The sequence below is a fragment of the Rana temporaria genome, chromosome 9 (assembly GCF_905171775.1).
Source record: "Rana temporaria chromosome 9, aRanTem1.1, whole genome shotgun sequence".
Taxonomy (NCBI): domain Eukaryota; kingdom Metazoa; phylum Chordata; class Amphibia; order Anura; family Ranidae; genus Rana; species Rana temporaria.
Window position 1 is genome coordinate 8,083,719 of NC_053497.1, and position 12,242 is coordinate 8,095,960.

A 12,242-nucleotide genomic window follows, 5' to 3' on the forward strand; every position below is an offset into this window, starting at 1 on the left:
CATCTGATCCCCCCGTAGGGGAGAGCGGATAAAAGACAGGGCAGTCCCTGCACAGTGTGCGGGGACCGCCCTGTCATCCGCCGGCTCAGTGGGGATCAACGGAGCGATCCCCGCTGAGCAAGCAGAGGTTCACGGGGTGGATCATTACTGATCCGCCCCGTGTGAAAGGGGCCTAGGGCCTCGTACAAACGGACGGACTGTCCGCTGAAATCGGTCCGCCGATCACCATCAGACAGAAATCCGCGCGTACACGATATGCGGTGACGTGGCCGCGCCGTCGCCGCGATGATTACGCAGTGACGTGCGCGGCCCTGGAAGGTCAATGCTTCCACGCATGCGTCGAATCACTTTGACGCATGCGAGGGATGGCGGCCGAGCGGACATGTCCGGTGAGTCTGTACAGACGACCGAACATGTCCGACGGACAGGTTTCCAGCGGACAGGTTTCTTAGCATGCTAAGAAATTTTTGTCCGCTGGAAAACGGTTGGCTGGACAAATGTCCGCTGGAAAACGGTCCGATAGGCCGTACACATGACCGAACATGTCCGCTGAAACTGGTCCGCGGACAAGTATCAGCGGACAGATCCGGTCGTGTGTACGGGGCCTAACAGGTGCACGGCCAAGGGGATTTGTAGTGCCGTGTTTGGCGCTTGATGGGGAATTGAGAGACTAGTGTCCATCAGGTCTGATTCACTGTTGATTGACAGCACATGGAATTGGATGGATCCATAGCTACTATTCAGCCCAATAGGGATTTTCCAATCTGCCCATTGACATCCACTGTCAATCAAAAGTAAGGTGGATCTGAGGTGGGAGTTGTCTCTCAGTTCCCCATCAGGCTTCACTCACCAAATTATTCAAGTCCTTTTCCAAAAATGGGCATTGCTATGATCACATTTGCTTGCAGTGCCACTCAAGGCTGGAGGATTAAGGATTTCCCCACTGGTGTTCAGAATGCGGGAGTGGGCATTTATGCACAACATACCAAGTTTAAGACGCTGATTAAACCGACCCGGTACTGTTGCAGTGCGTGGGCTTGGCCAGTGGGGCTCTGATCACGCCCCTGACTTGTTTTGCCCTGCCCACTGGGGGCTTGGTCACACACTGCGATAGCACCAGGTCAGTTTGAGTGGCGCCTTCCCCCTGGAATGGGCATTGCTATTTTTGGGTTTCAGCATCAATGGATTTTCCCGGTAGCCATCTAAATGGGGCCAGAGATAGAGCCCTTTTGGGGAAGCTAGGTGTAACGGTCAGGGGTTAACACCATTTACGATATTCCATTTCACCAACCCATGACAGCTTATCGACACTCCACAATCCAGCAGACGAACACGGCCCATATGGATTCCCCAGAAACGAGACACACAGCTCTGTTCTCTGGTTCCAAACTGATAGACTTTTATGGGAAACTCAGACTTCTTATATACAGTTAGAAACCCCAATGAACAATGACTGAACTCCACCCACAACATGATACAATGGGCCCCAATACACATCTTTTAGTCAGACTTTCTGGAACCAGGTCTGACATAATTAACATGAGCTAATTACTACAGCTGACAAGTCAGACATCATGACTCCGGCTTCTCTCACCTGCTATACAATACACATTCCTTTAGTAGACATAAGTCAGACATCTGACCTTTAGACTGTGCTAACTCACAATACACATCTATCATCAATAGAAATTCACACAATACAGTGTCAATTAGCATAACACAATGAAAGGTCTTTAGAAGCCAGACTAAGGTTAGTTTTCATGACAGTAGCAGACTTAATTACCCCCTTAACAGTCTGTGTTCCCACATGAATGAGTCACTCTTCTATTGACCTGTTGGGTTCAGAATCAACAACCTGTAATTAGTTCTTGCAGACATTCTTGAATATATTGTGGATTACAGGCCCATGTTAAAACAATCCAACATATGTCCCTTATTTCTTGGCTCAATCTAAGTAAGAGCTTCTGGGTCCCACGGCCCTCCCGTTACACTAGGAATATGTCACCAGCACACCAAGGAACTCCATTAAAAAGGGTCCAACACTTTATTGAGCGATCACATCACAGCAGAAGATAGCAACGTTTTGGAGCCATGCAGGAGCCCTTCACATGACTGATAAAGGGGTACTGTGTGGCTCTGGATCTTTGGACCCTTTTAATGGAGTTCTCTGGTGTGCTGACGACATATTCCTTGCTTTGAGGCATTCCGAATCCCAATATGTTGACACTACAGCACACACGTACTCTTCAGCCATTGCCAGGAACATGTGCTTTGGGAATTTTGCTTTGGACTGTTTGGCAAGCTGACAGCTTCCGAACATGGACATGCTCCACTCCAAGCACTGGCGTACCTCCATTTGTCAGCTCAGAACTGGTCCTAATGATCACTATTTTCCTAATTTTCCAACTGGCGGTATTTTTTTTTAAGAACTTGTTGCAGCCATATCAAGTGGCAGCAGTTAGAACTACCTGAATTTGTTGACTGTTTTGGAAATGTTACCAAAATTGGCACAAATTCTAGCCTGAATTAGGTGCAGACAGTTCTAAAGGAAACTACTGCTAGAAAAGTGATTATTACCACTTTATCGATTTCCCAGATCGTGAAGAAACAGAAAGAAATGGAAACTCCTAAAAGTCTGTAAATATTGCCAAGTTAAAATAATTCTGCATGAGGAAGTGAACCAGAAATCTCCAACAACGATGGAATACCATGGCCATCCACTAGAGTCTACGTGGGGAAGTGAATCAGAAATTCCCAACAACGATGGAAGACCATGGCCAACCACTAGAGTCTACGTGGGGAAGTGAATCAGAAATCCCCAACAACGATGGAAGACCATGGCCAACCACTAGAGTCTACGTGGGGAAGTGAATCAGAAATCCCCAACAAAGATGGAAGACCATGGCCAACCACTAGAGTCTACGTGGGGAAGTGAATCAGAAATCCCCAACAACGATGGAAGACCATGGCCAACCACTAGAGTCTATGTGGGGAAGTGAACCAGAAATCCCCAACAACGATGGAAGACCATGGCCAACCACTAGAGTCTACGTGGGGAAGTGAATCAGAAATCCCCAACAACGATGGAAGACCATGGCCAACCACTAGAGTCTACGTGGGGAAGTGAATCACAAATCCCCAACAACGATGGAAGACCATGGCCAACCACTAGAGTCTACGTGGGGAAATGAACCAGAGATCCCCAAAAATGGAAGACCACTAAAGTCATTGGGGTAGATCCACAAAGAAATTACGCCGGCGTAATTTCAAAATTCCCGCGTCGTATCTTTGATTTGAATCCTCAAAACAAGATACGACGGCATCTCGGCTAGATCCGACAGGCGTACGTCTTCGTACGCTGTCAGATCTAAGATGCAATTTTCCGGCGGCCGCTAGGTGGCATTCCCGTTGTAATCAGCGTCGAGTATGCAAATGAGCTATTTACGGCCATCCACGAACGTACGTCGGCCCGTCGCTTTTTTTTTCGTCGTTTGCGTTTGGCTTTTTCCGGCGTATAGTTAAAGCTGCTATACTGAGGCGTACTCAATATTAAGTATGGCCGTCCTTCCCGCGTACAATTTAGAATTTTTTACATTGCTTGCGTAAGTCGTTCGCGAATAGGAATTTGTGTAGAATGATGTCACCGTCGTAAGCATTGGCGGGTTCCGGTTTAATTCCGATGTGAGTTTGGCCGGGCAAAAGCCTGATCGTGTGTTTGGGCCATTATATGTATCATGAGTTGTAGATATAGTAATTTTTAGCAGGGGTTCCTTGGGATCAGAAAGTCATTTCAAGGGTTCCTCTGTGTTGAAAAGATTGAGATAGGCTGTGTTAGCATCTGTCTGGTTACTGTGGTCAAAAGGCTATGAGTTTTGATGTAAAATTGGAAAGTTTAAGGTTTGCTTGTCATAAGAGAGGGTTGGGTTGTTGAAGGTGACCACAAGAAAGCTCATTAAAATTTAAAAGGTTTGTGACCAGTTGTTTTATTGTCAATGGCCACCAATTTATTATGTAATTTGTATTTGGACTAACAAGTTTGGTTTTGAGTTCATAGAAATGGAGTTGTGTGTTGGATGTATGAAGTAACTGATATGTGTAAACACTAATCTGTTAGGTGTAGCTAGTGGTATGGTACCCATGGTATGGGTTTAACGTTAGTTCCTCTTTCCAACCATTGGAATTGTGGTTTACGGACCAATAGGTCATGAGTTTGGTCGATAAAAGATGGAAGGTTTAGGCTTTCCTTTGTCACAGCCGGTGAGGAGTGGGTCATCGATGGTGCCTACAGGAAAGCTCCTTTAGATTAGGGTGCATCGGCACCAGTTGTTGTAATGTCAACGGTCACCAGTTTTTAATGTACAGCAGTGGCGGCTGGTGCTCAAAATTTTTGGGGGGGTGCAAACGAAAACAAAAAAAAATTGCAGCCTCACTGTGCCCATCAAATGCAGCCACTGTGCCATGCCATCAAACGCAGCCACTGTGCCATCAATTGTCACCACTGTTCCATGCCATCAAACGCAGCCACTGTGCCATCAATTCGCACCACTGTGCCATGCTATCAAATGCAGTCACTATGCCATGCCATCAAACGCAGCCAATGTGCCATGAATTGTCACCACTGTTCCATGCCATCAAATGCAGTCACTATGCCATGCCATCAAACGCAGCCACTGTGCCATCAATTCGCACCACTGTGCCATGCCATTAAACGCAGCCACTGTGCCATGCCATAAAACGCAGCCACTGTGCCATCAATTGTCACCACTGTGTCATGCCATCAAACACAGCCACTGTGCCATGCCATGCCATCAAACACAGCCACTGTGCCATCAATTGTCGCCACTGTGCCAATTGTCACCACTGTGCCCTTTAATTGTCGCCACTGTGCCCATTGTCGCCACTGTGCCTATTGATGTCACTGTGCCCTTTAATTGTCGCCACTGTGCCCATTCATGCCACTGTGCCAATTGTCCCCACTGTGCCTATTGTCGCCACTGTGCCCATTGATGTCACTGTGCCCTTTAATTGTAGCCACTGTGCCCATTCATGCCGCTGTGCCAATTGTCATCATTGTCCCCACTGTGCCTATTGTTGCCACTGTGCCCATTGATGTCGCTGTGCCCTGTAAAATTCCCCTCCCCCCAGCTCGGCACTTACCTTTACTGGAGTCAGCCAGCCATGTCCTCGACCCTCGATGTCTTCTCCCGCCCTCGATGATGCTTCAGCCAATTAGGTTACCGGTAGCCAGAACCGACCAACCTGATTGGCTGAGACGCCTGTCAGTCCTATCCAAGGAACGCACCCCCCGCGTTCCGAGGATAAGCTTCCGGGGACCCGAAGGCTGTACTCGGAAAGCCTATCAGAGTCGCTGGCTCTGATAAGCACTTCCGTACAGCCAACCAGCTGCCGTTATTCAGATGTTCGGCGCTCAATGTCCGGCCATCTAAATAGAACAGCGACAGCGGCGAAAATAACATAGATTCGTGAAATGCATGAATCTATGTTATTAGACTCAGTGGCGGTGAGAGCCAGAGGGGGCGACGCTCCAGCGCCCTCTATAGACGAACCGCCACTGATGTACAGTAGGTTGTGCAAGGACCAACGTCAAACATATAATGTTATGTAATGTGTCACTGGATGTATGAAATAATAGACACGTGCACACTGAAATATTTTGTTTAGGAATTTTGTTTTCGTCCGAAAAATACATTTATTTAGTTACTCCCGAAATTCGTTTTTATTTATTTTGGATGTGTTAAAAAATGCATACGTCCGAAAATCCAAATAATTTAAGGTCAAATCTGTCATTGAAGGCTTATAGTGTCTGCCGGATGTTCTAAGAAGATTCGACGAAGCAGCTAAACTGTACGGCGCAGCGATCATACATTTCTGGTCGAATGCTCTGCCCACAAGCTATAGTAGAATTCTAATGTTGTAGGACACTAGTAATAATGATATTTATTAATTATTATCACTAGTCAACCAACATTAAAATTCTTCTATAGCCTATGGGCGGAGCATTTGACCATAAATGTGGATCGTATGTTTTCAGCTGCTTCGTCGAATCTTCATGTCTCTATAATGTCGTCTCTTTTCTCTCTATGTCTAATCTTTTCTCTTTATAATGTCAAATCTTTTCTCTCTATAATGTCAAATCTTTTCTCTCTATAATGTCAAATCTTTTCTCTCTATGTCGAATCTTTTCTCTCTATAATGTCGAATCTTCATGTCTCTATAATGTCGAATCTTTTCTCTCTATAATGTTGAATCTTTTCTCTCTATAATGTCGAATCTTTTCTCTCTATAATGTCGAATCTTTTCTCTCTATAATGTCGAATCTTCATGTCTCTAATATGTGAAATCTTTGCTCTATATGTTGAATCTTTTCTCTCTATAATGTCGAATCTTTTCTCTCTATAATGTCGAATCTTCATGTCTCTAATATGTCAAATCTTTGCTCTATATGTTGAATCTTTTCTCTCTATGTCGAATCTTCATGTCTCTATAATGTCGACTCTTTTCTCTCTATGTCTAATCTTTTCTCTTTATAATGTCAAATCTTTTCTCTCTATAATGTCGAATCTTTTCTCTCTATAATGTCAAATCTTCATGTCTCTATAATGTCGAATCTTTTCTCTCTATAATGTCGAATCTTTTCTCTCTATAATGTCGAATCTTTTCTCTCTATAATGTCGAATCTTTTCTCTCTATAATGTCGAATCTTCATGTCTCTAATATGTGAAATCTTTGCTCTATATGTTGAATCTTTTCTCTCTATAATGTCGAATCTTTTCTCTCTATAATGTCGAATCTTCATGTCTCTAATATGTCAAATCTTTGCTCTATATGTTGAATCTTTTCTCTCTATGTCGAATCTTCATGTCTCTATAATGTCGACTCTTTTCTCTCTTTGTCGAATCTTTTCTCTCTATAATGTCGAATCTTTTCTCTCTATAATGTCGAATCTTTTCTCTCTATAATGTCAAATCTTTTCTCTCTATAATGTCGAATCTTTTCTCTCTATGTCAAATCTTTTCTCTCTATAATGTCGAATCTTTTCTCTCTATAATGTCAAATCTTTTCTCTCTATGTCGAATCTTTTCTCTCTATAATGTCGAATCTTTTCTCTCTATAATGTCGAATCTTCATGTCTCTAATATGTCGAATCTTTGCTCTATATGTCAAATCTTTTCTCTCTATAATGTCGAATCTTGATGTCTCTAATATGTCGAATCTTTGCTCTATATGTCGAATCTTTCCTCTCTATGTCGAATAATCTTGGACTAATAGAGTTAGGTTAGGCACATTCGATCTCAGGTTCGATAAACACAGATTGCAATTGTCTTCTATCTATATCAAACTGTTGTCGCAACAAAACGAAAGTAAAGCATTTTTTATGTTGGATCTTTCGCATATCAGATTCTTTCGTTTTCGTTTGTAAAAACAAACGTCAAAATCCCTGAAATTCAGACGAAAAATGCATTCGGACGAAAATGAATGCTCATGTCTACAAAGTAATTGATATAAGTGCCCACGTAAGGTCCCGTACACATGGTCGGACCAAACCGATGAGAATGAACCGAAGTTCAGTTTCATCGGACCAAACCGACCGTGTGTATAGGCTATCGGTCTGTTTTCCTTCGGTCCAAAATTTTAAAACATGCTTCAAAACCGAACCGATGGACCGCTGCCCCATCGGACCAAACCGATGGTTAGTACAGAAAAGTATCGGTTCAAAACCAGCGCATGCTCAGAATCAAGTTGACGCATGCTTGGAAGCATTGAACTTCGTTTTATTCAGCACGTCGTGTGTTTGACGTCACCGCGTTCTGACCCGATCGGATTTTGGACTGACGGTGTGTACACATATCAGGCCGTACGGCCACTTCAGAGGTGAACCGATGAAAACGGTCCGACGGACCAGTCACATTGGTTTGGTCCAACCGTGTGTACAAAGCCTTTGGTGTAGCTAGTGGCCTGCTACCTATGATAGGGGACTTTAATCACGTTCTAAGGGAGGGCACAGCCAAGGGCATTGTTTACTGCTGTAATGCCATTATCATTTTAAATATTGAGAAATGCAATTTAATACTATTTATATTTCGATGATTTAATTGTATTTGACACAGTAACATTCAATGACGATTTATGATGATTATTAAAAGCCATATCAGTAATTTTCCATTGTTAACAAGAATCAGGTGTAATTATTTCTGGGAAGTCACCTTCAATGCTCAGCCCTGTTTGAGTCAAATGGAGTTGCTGCCAATAACAACCATCTGTCATTTTCCTTATGCAGGTTAGAAAATAAATGATAGCATCTGCCTGGTCACTGTGGTCACCACTACATTATTATTAATGTATATTATTATTTGTCCTTTGTGGCACTCCTTCTACTTTTTAAATTGTCGTCCAAGGTCCCTCCTCCCGGGGAAAAAACTGGTCCATCACCCAGACCAGACCCTTCATTGCTATGCTTTGACATTGAGTACAACCAGGGTCTCTCAGCGCTTAGAGGAAAAACCTGGTCCAGCACCAAGACCAAATCTTTCTCAGTGAATGAATGAATGAGAAACTTATATAGCGCGACACATGCAAACTTAATCGCCTCTGGGCGCTATGTATGGTCAACAGTATGGTCAACACTATGAGAGGAGCATAAAACCATTGATATGCTTTAATATTAAAGCGGATCTCCACTCTAAAGTGGAGTCCCGCTGATCGGAACCCTCCCCCCCTCCGGTGTCACATTTGACACCTTTCAGGGGGGAGGGGGGTGCAGATACCTGTCTACAGACAGGTATCTGCACCCACTTCCGGCCCTACGATACGGGCAAAGGACGGGTTTTTTCCTTCCTTCCCGTCCGTCCCCCCGTTGTATGCTGGGAACACTCGGCTCCCAGCACACAGCGGGAGCCAATCGGCGGGCGCAGCGCGACTCGCGCATGCGCCGTAGGGAACCGGGCAGTGAAGCCGGAGCGCTTCACTTCCTGGTTCCCTCACCGTGGATGGAGGGGGGAGCAGCAGGGTGACGAGCGATCGGCTCGTCATCTGCTGCGATCACCGCTGGACTCCAGGACAGGTAAGTGTCCTTATATTAAAAGTCAGCAGCTGCAGTATTTGTAGCTGCTGGCTTTTAATATATTTTTCCCGTGGCACATCCGCTTTAAGAACATCCAAGGTTCCTCAATGCTTAGAGGGAAACCCTGGTCCAGCACCCAGAATAAATCCTTCAGATTATGGTCAACGCTATGAGTGAGTGAGAGACTTGTAAAGTGCAACACATGTGAACTGAATCGCCTCTGGGCGCTGTATCCATTTCATGGGTAAGGAACCCCTTGACCTCAGAAGAGATGGGTTTTAATCTTTCTCCTGAAGGCCAAGTGGTCCGACTCCAGTCGGATGGTGGTTGGTAGAGCATTCCACAGGCAAGGTCCCTGGACTGCAAATCTTCGATCTCCTTTGGACTTGTATCTGGCTTTGGGTATCTGGAGGAGGTTTTGATTGGTGGATCGCAGAATGCGATTGGGGTTATGGGCTTTTATTTTTTCGCATAGATATTGGGGGGCGTTTCCTTGAATACACTTATGCATTAGGCAGAGTGCCTTGAAAGTGATTCTGTCTTTTACTGGCAACCAATGAAGGGATCTCAGCGAAGGTGAGATTGATTCCCATGGTTTTTTTCCAGTCACTAGTCGAGCGGCCGTATTTTGAACGACTTGCAGACGAGTGATTTGGTATTTGGAGAGTCCTAGATAGAGGGCATTTGCGTAGAGTCTGGAATTGATGATTGTTCCCACCACGACTGCAATGTCCTCTTTCGGGATAAAGGGCGTGAGTCTGCGTAGTAGGCACAGCAGATGGTGGGATCCGCTGACTACTGACCCTATTTGTGCATCCATTGTCATGTAGGTATAGAAAATGACTCTGAGACTTTTGACTTTGGTGCTAGGGGTGATAGTTTTACCTAGAATGGGTGGGGGGGTCCAGGTTGACGTGGGGTGATTTTTCCGGTTAGCGTGAAACAGGAGAAGTTCTGTTTTCGAACCATTGAGTTTAAGTTAACTGGATGTCATCCAATTATCTATCAGAGCAAGGCATTTCTCTAGTCCAAGAGAATGATCCTTTTTGTTGCAGATGCGGAAATACAGTTGAGTGTCGTCTGCATAGGAGTGGTAAAGTAAACTTCTGGTTACTGATGATTTCAAAGAGAGGGCGAAGATAGATATTAAACAATACAGGCGATAAGGGAGATCCCTGAGAGACTCCGCATGACACCGTACGTTTTTCAGAAGTGAAAGACCCCAGTTTCACTATTTGTGATCGGTTTTCCAAGAAGGAGGAGAACCAGGGTAAAACACCTTCAGCGACTCCAGCTACTTCAGCTAGCCTAGCCAGTAGTAGTCCGTGGTCTACAGTGTCAAAAGCCACGCTTAGGTCCAGCAGTATCATGAGACAAGATTCTCCTTCGTCTGCGGCCTCTAGAGCGTCATCCCATATTTTGAGCAGCGCCGTTTCTGACCCGGACGGAAGCCTGATTGAAACTGGTCGAGTAATTTTTTTGGGTGTCTAAATGCAGTTGCAGCTGTTGTACAACTACTTTCTTCATTATCTTGGAGAAGACATTTAGAGATGTTATGGGCCTCTGGTTGTTTGGGTCTTTGGGGTCGAGGGTAGGTTTTTTTAGAATTGGTTTTATTGTACCTTGTTTCAGCAAGGTGGGCACCATGCCCTCCTTGATTGATTGGTTTATGAGCTGAGCTATTAGAGGATTAACCTAAAACCTTTGCTATGTTTTGACATTGAGTACATCCAAGGTCTCTCAGCGCTTAGAGGAAAAACCTGGTCCAGCACCAAGACCAAACCTTTCTCAATATGGTCAACACTGTGAGAGGAGCATAAAACCATTGATCTGCTTTATTATTAAGAACAATCGAAGGTCCCTCGATCCTGAAAGGAAAACCCTGGTCCAGCACCCAGACCAAACCTTTCTGACTAAGGTCAACACTATCGGAGGATTAGCCTAAAACCATTGCTATGCTTTGTCACTGAGTACATCCAAGGTCCCTCAACACTTAAAGGAAAACCATGGTCCATTGCCCAGATCAAATCCTTCTAACTATGGGCACCACTTTCAGAGGATTAACCTAAAACCATTGCTATGTTTTGACAATGAGTACATCCAAGGTCCCTCAATGCTTAGAGGAAAACCCTGGTCTGTCACCCAGACTAAACCCTTCTGACTAAGATAACATAAGGCCGTGTTTAGCAATGTATTTGAGATGCCCACTGACTACTTTACTCTGCAGGATGTAATCTTCCATTCATTCATCAATTGGAATTTTAAAGTGAAGTTTTAAATCTGATTGGATAGAATCAGATCTCCACTGCACATCTATATGCCTGCTTGAAGGCTACTTGCAGTGGCCAGTCAGATGAAAATCCAACATGCAAAAAGAGTCATCAACACTCAACTGTTGAGTTCATCCTTAGGAGTCCTGAAGGAAGACTAGGCCACCCCTAATGATGGAATAATGACATGATGTTGTTCTTTGCAGATATCTTCTATAAGCCCAAGGTGGCTCTTGTCTATGGTGCCCTGTGCTTATAGGCAGTTGGTTGAATGGATGACAATCAACCTGGAAAGGAGCGGTGAGTCTGCAGAAGACATCAATGGGAATAGGCAAAGCGCTTTATCAAGAGCTGATTTTTTTTTTGTTTAATGAATTCTGGTAAATAGATTTTTGTGCAAACAAGGTAATGCTGCGCAAGCTCTGTAAATTCTATAAGAGGAGCATGAGGAATATACAGTAAGGATGGGGCTCTTCCGCAGGGCAATCTCTAACTGTGCTGAAGAAAGGTTATCACTTCATAAATATTCCCAAATACATAAAACACTCATTCTATGGGCACATATGCTAATCAGCCCCATATGTGCCTAAACAAAAATGTTGGATCAATCATATTTATTGCTTCAATATTATCTGCTCCTACGGAAATGAATAGAAGAAAGAGTCCTATTAAGTCCTTTCAAGATCACTGCAGTTACTAATAAACACAGTATAGTCTTCTATGAACAGAAGGTATTTGCAGATCTCTCTTTCATCACTGATCCAAAAAAATGGGTTTATTCCTCATTTTACAATAGTACATGAAGCCAAGAAAAACTCCTTCATGCCTATTGGCCAACTGCCCTGCCAATGCAGAACCGCTGGTTATAGAACAGATACGGTCCAATGTTA

At 44.2% G+C, this 12,242-nt stretch overlaps 1 protein-coding gene across 1 annotated transcript in view; it reads right to left on the minus strand.

Moving 5' to 3' along the window:
• The window catches only part of PAPPA (pappalysin 1), a 327,700-nt gene that overhangs the window by 114,805 nt on the left and 200,653 nt on the right, over nucleotides 1-12,242 (minus strand). The gene's annotated exons all lie outside the window — the stretch shown is intronic.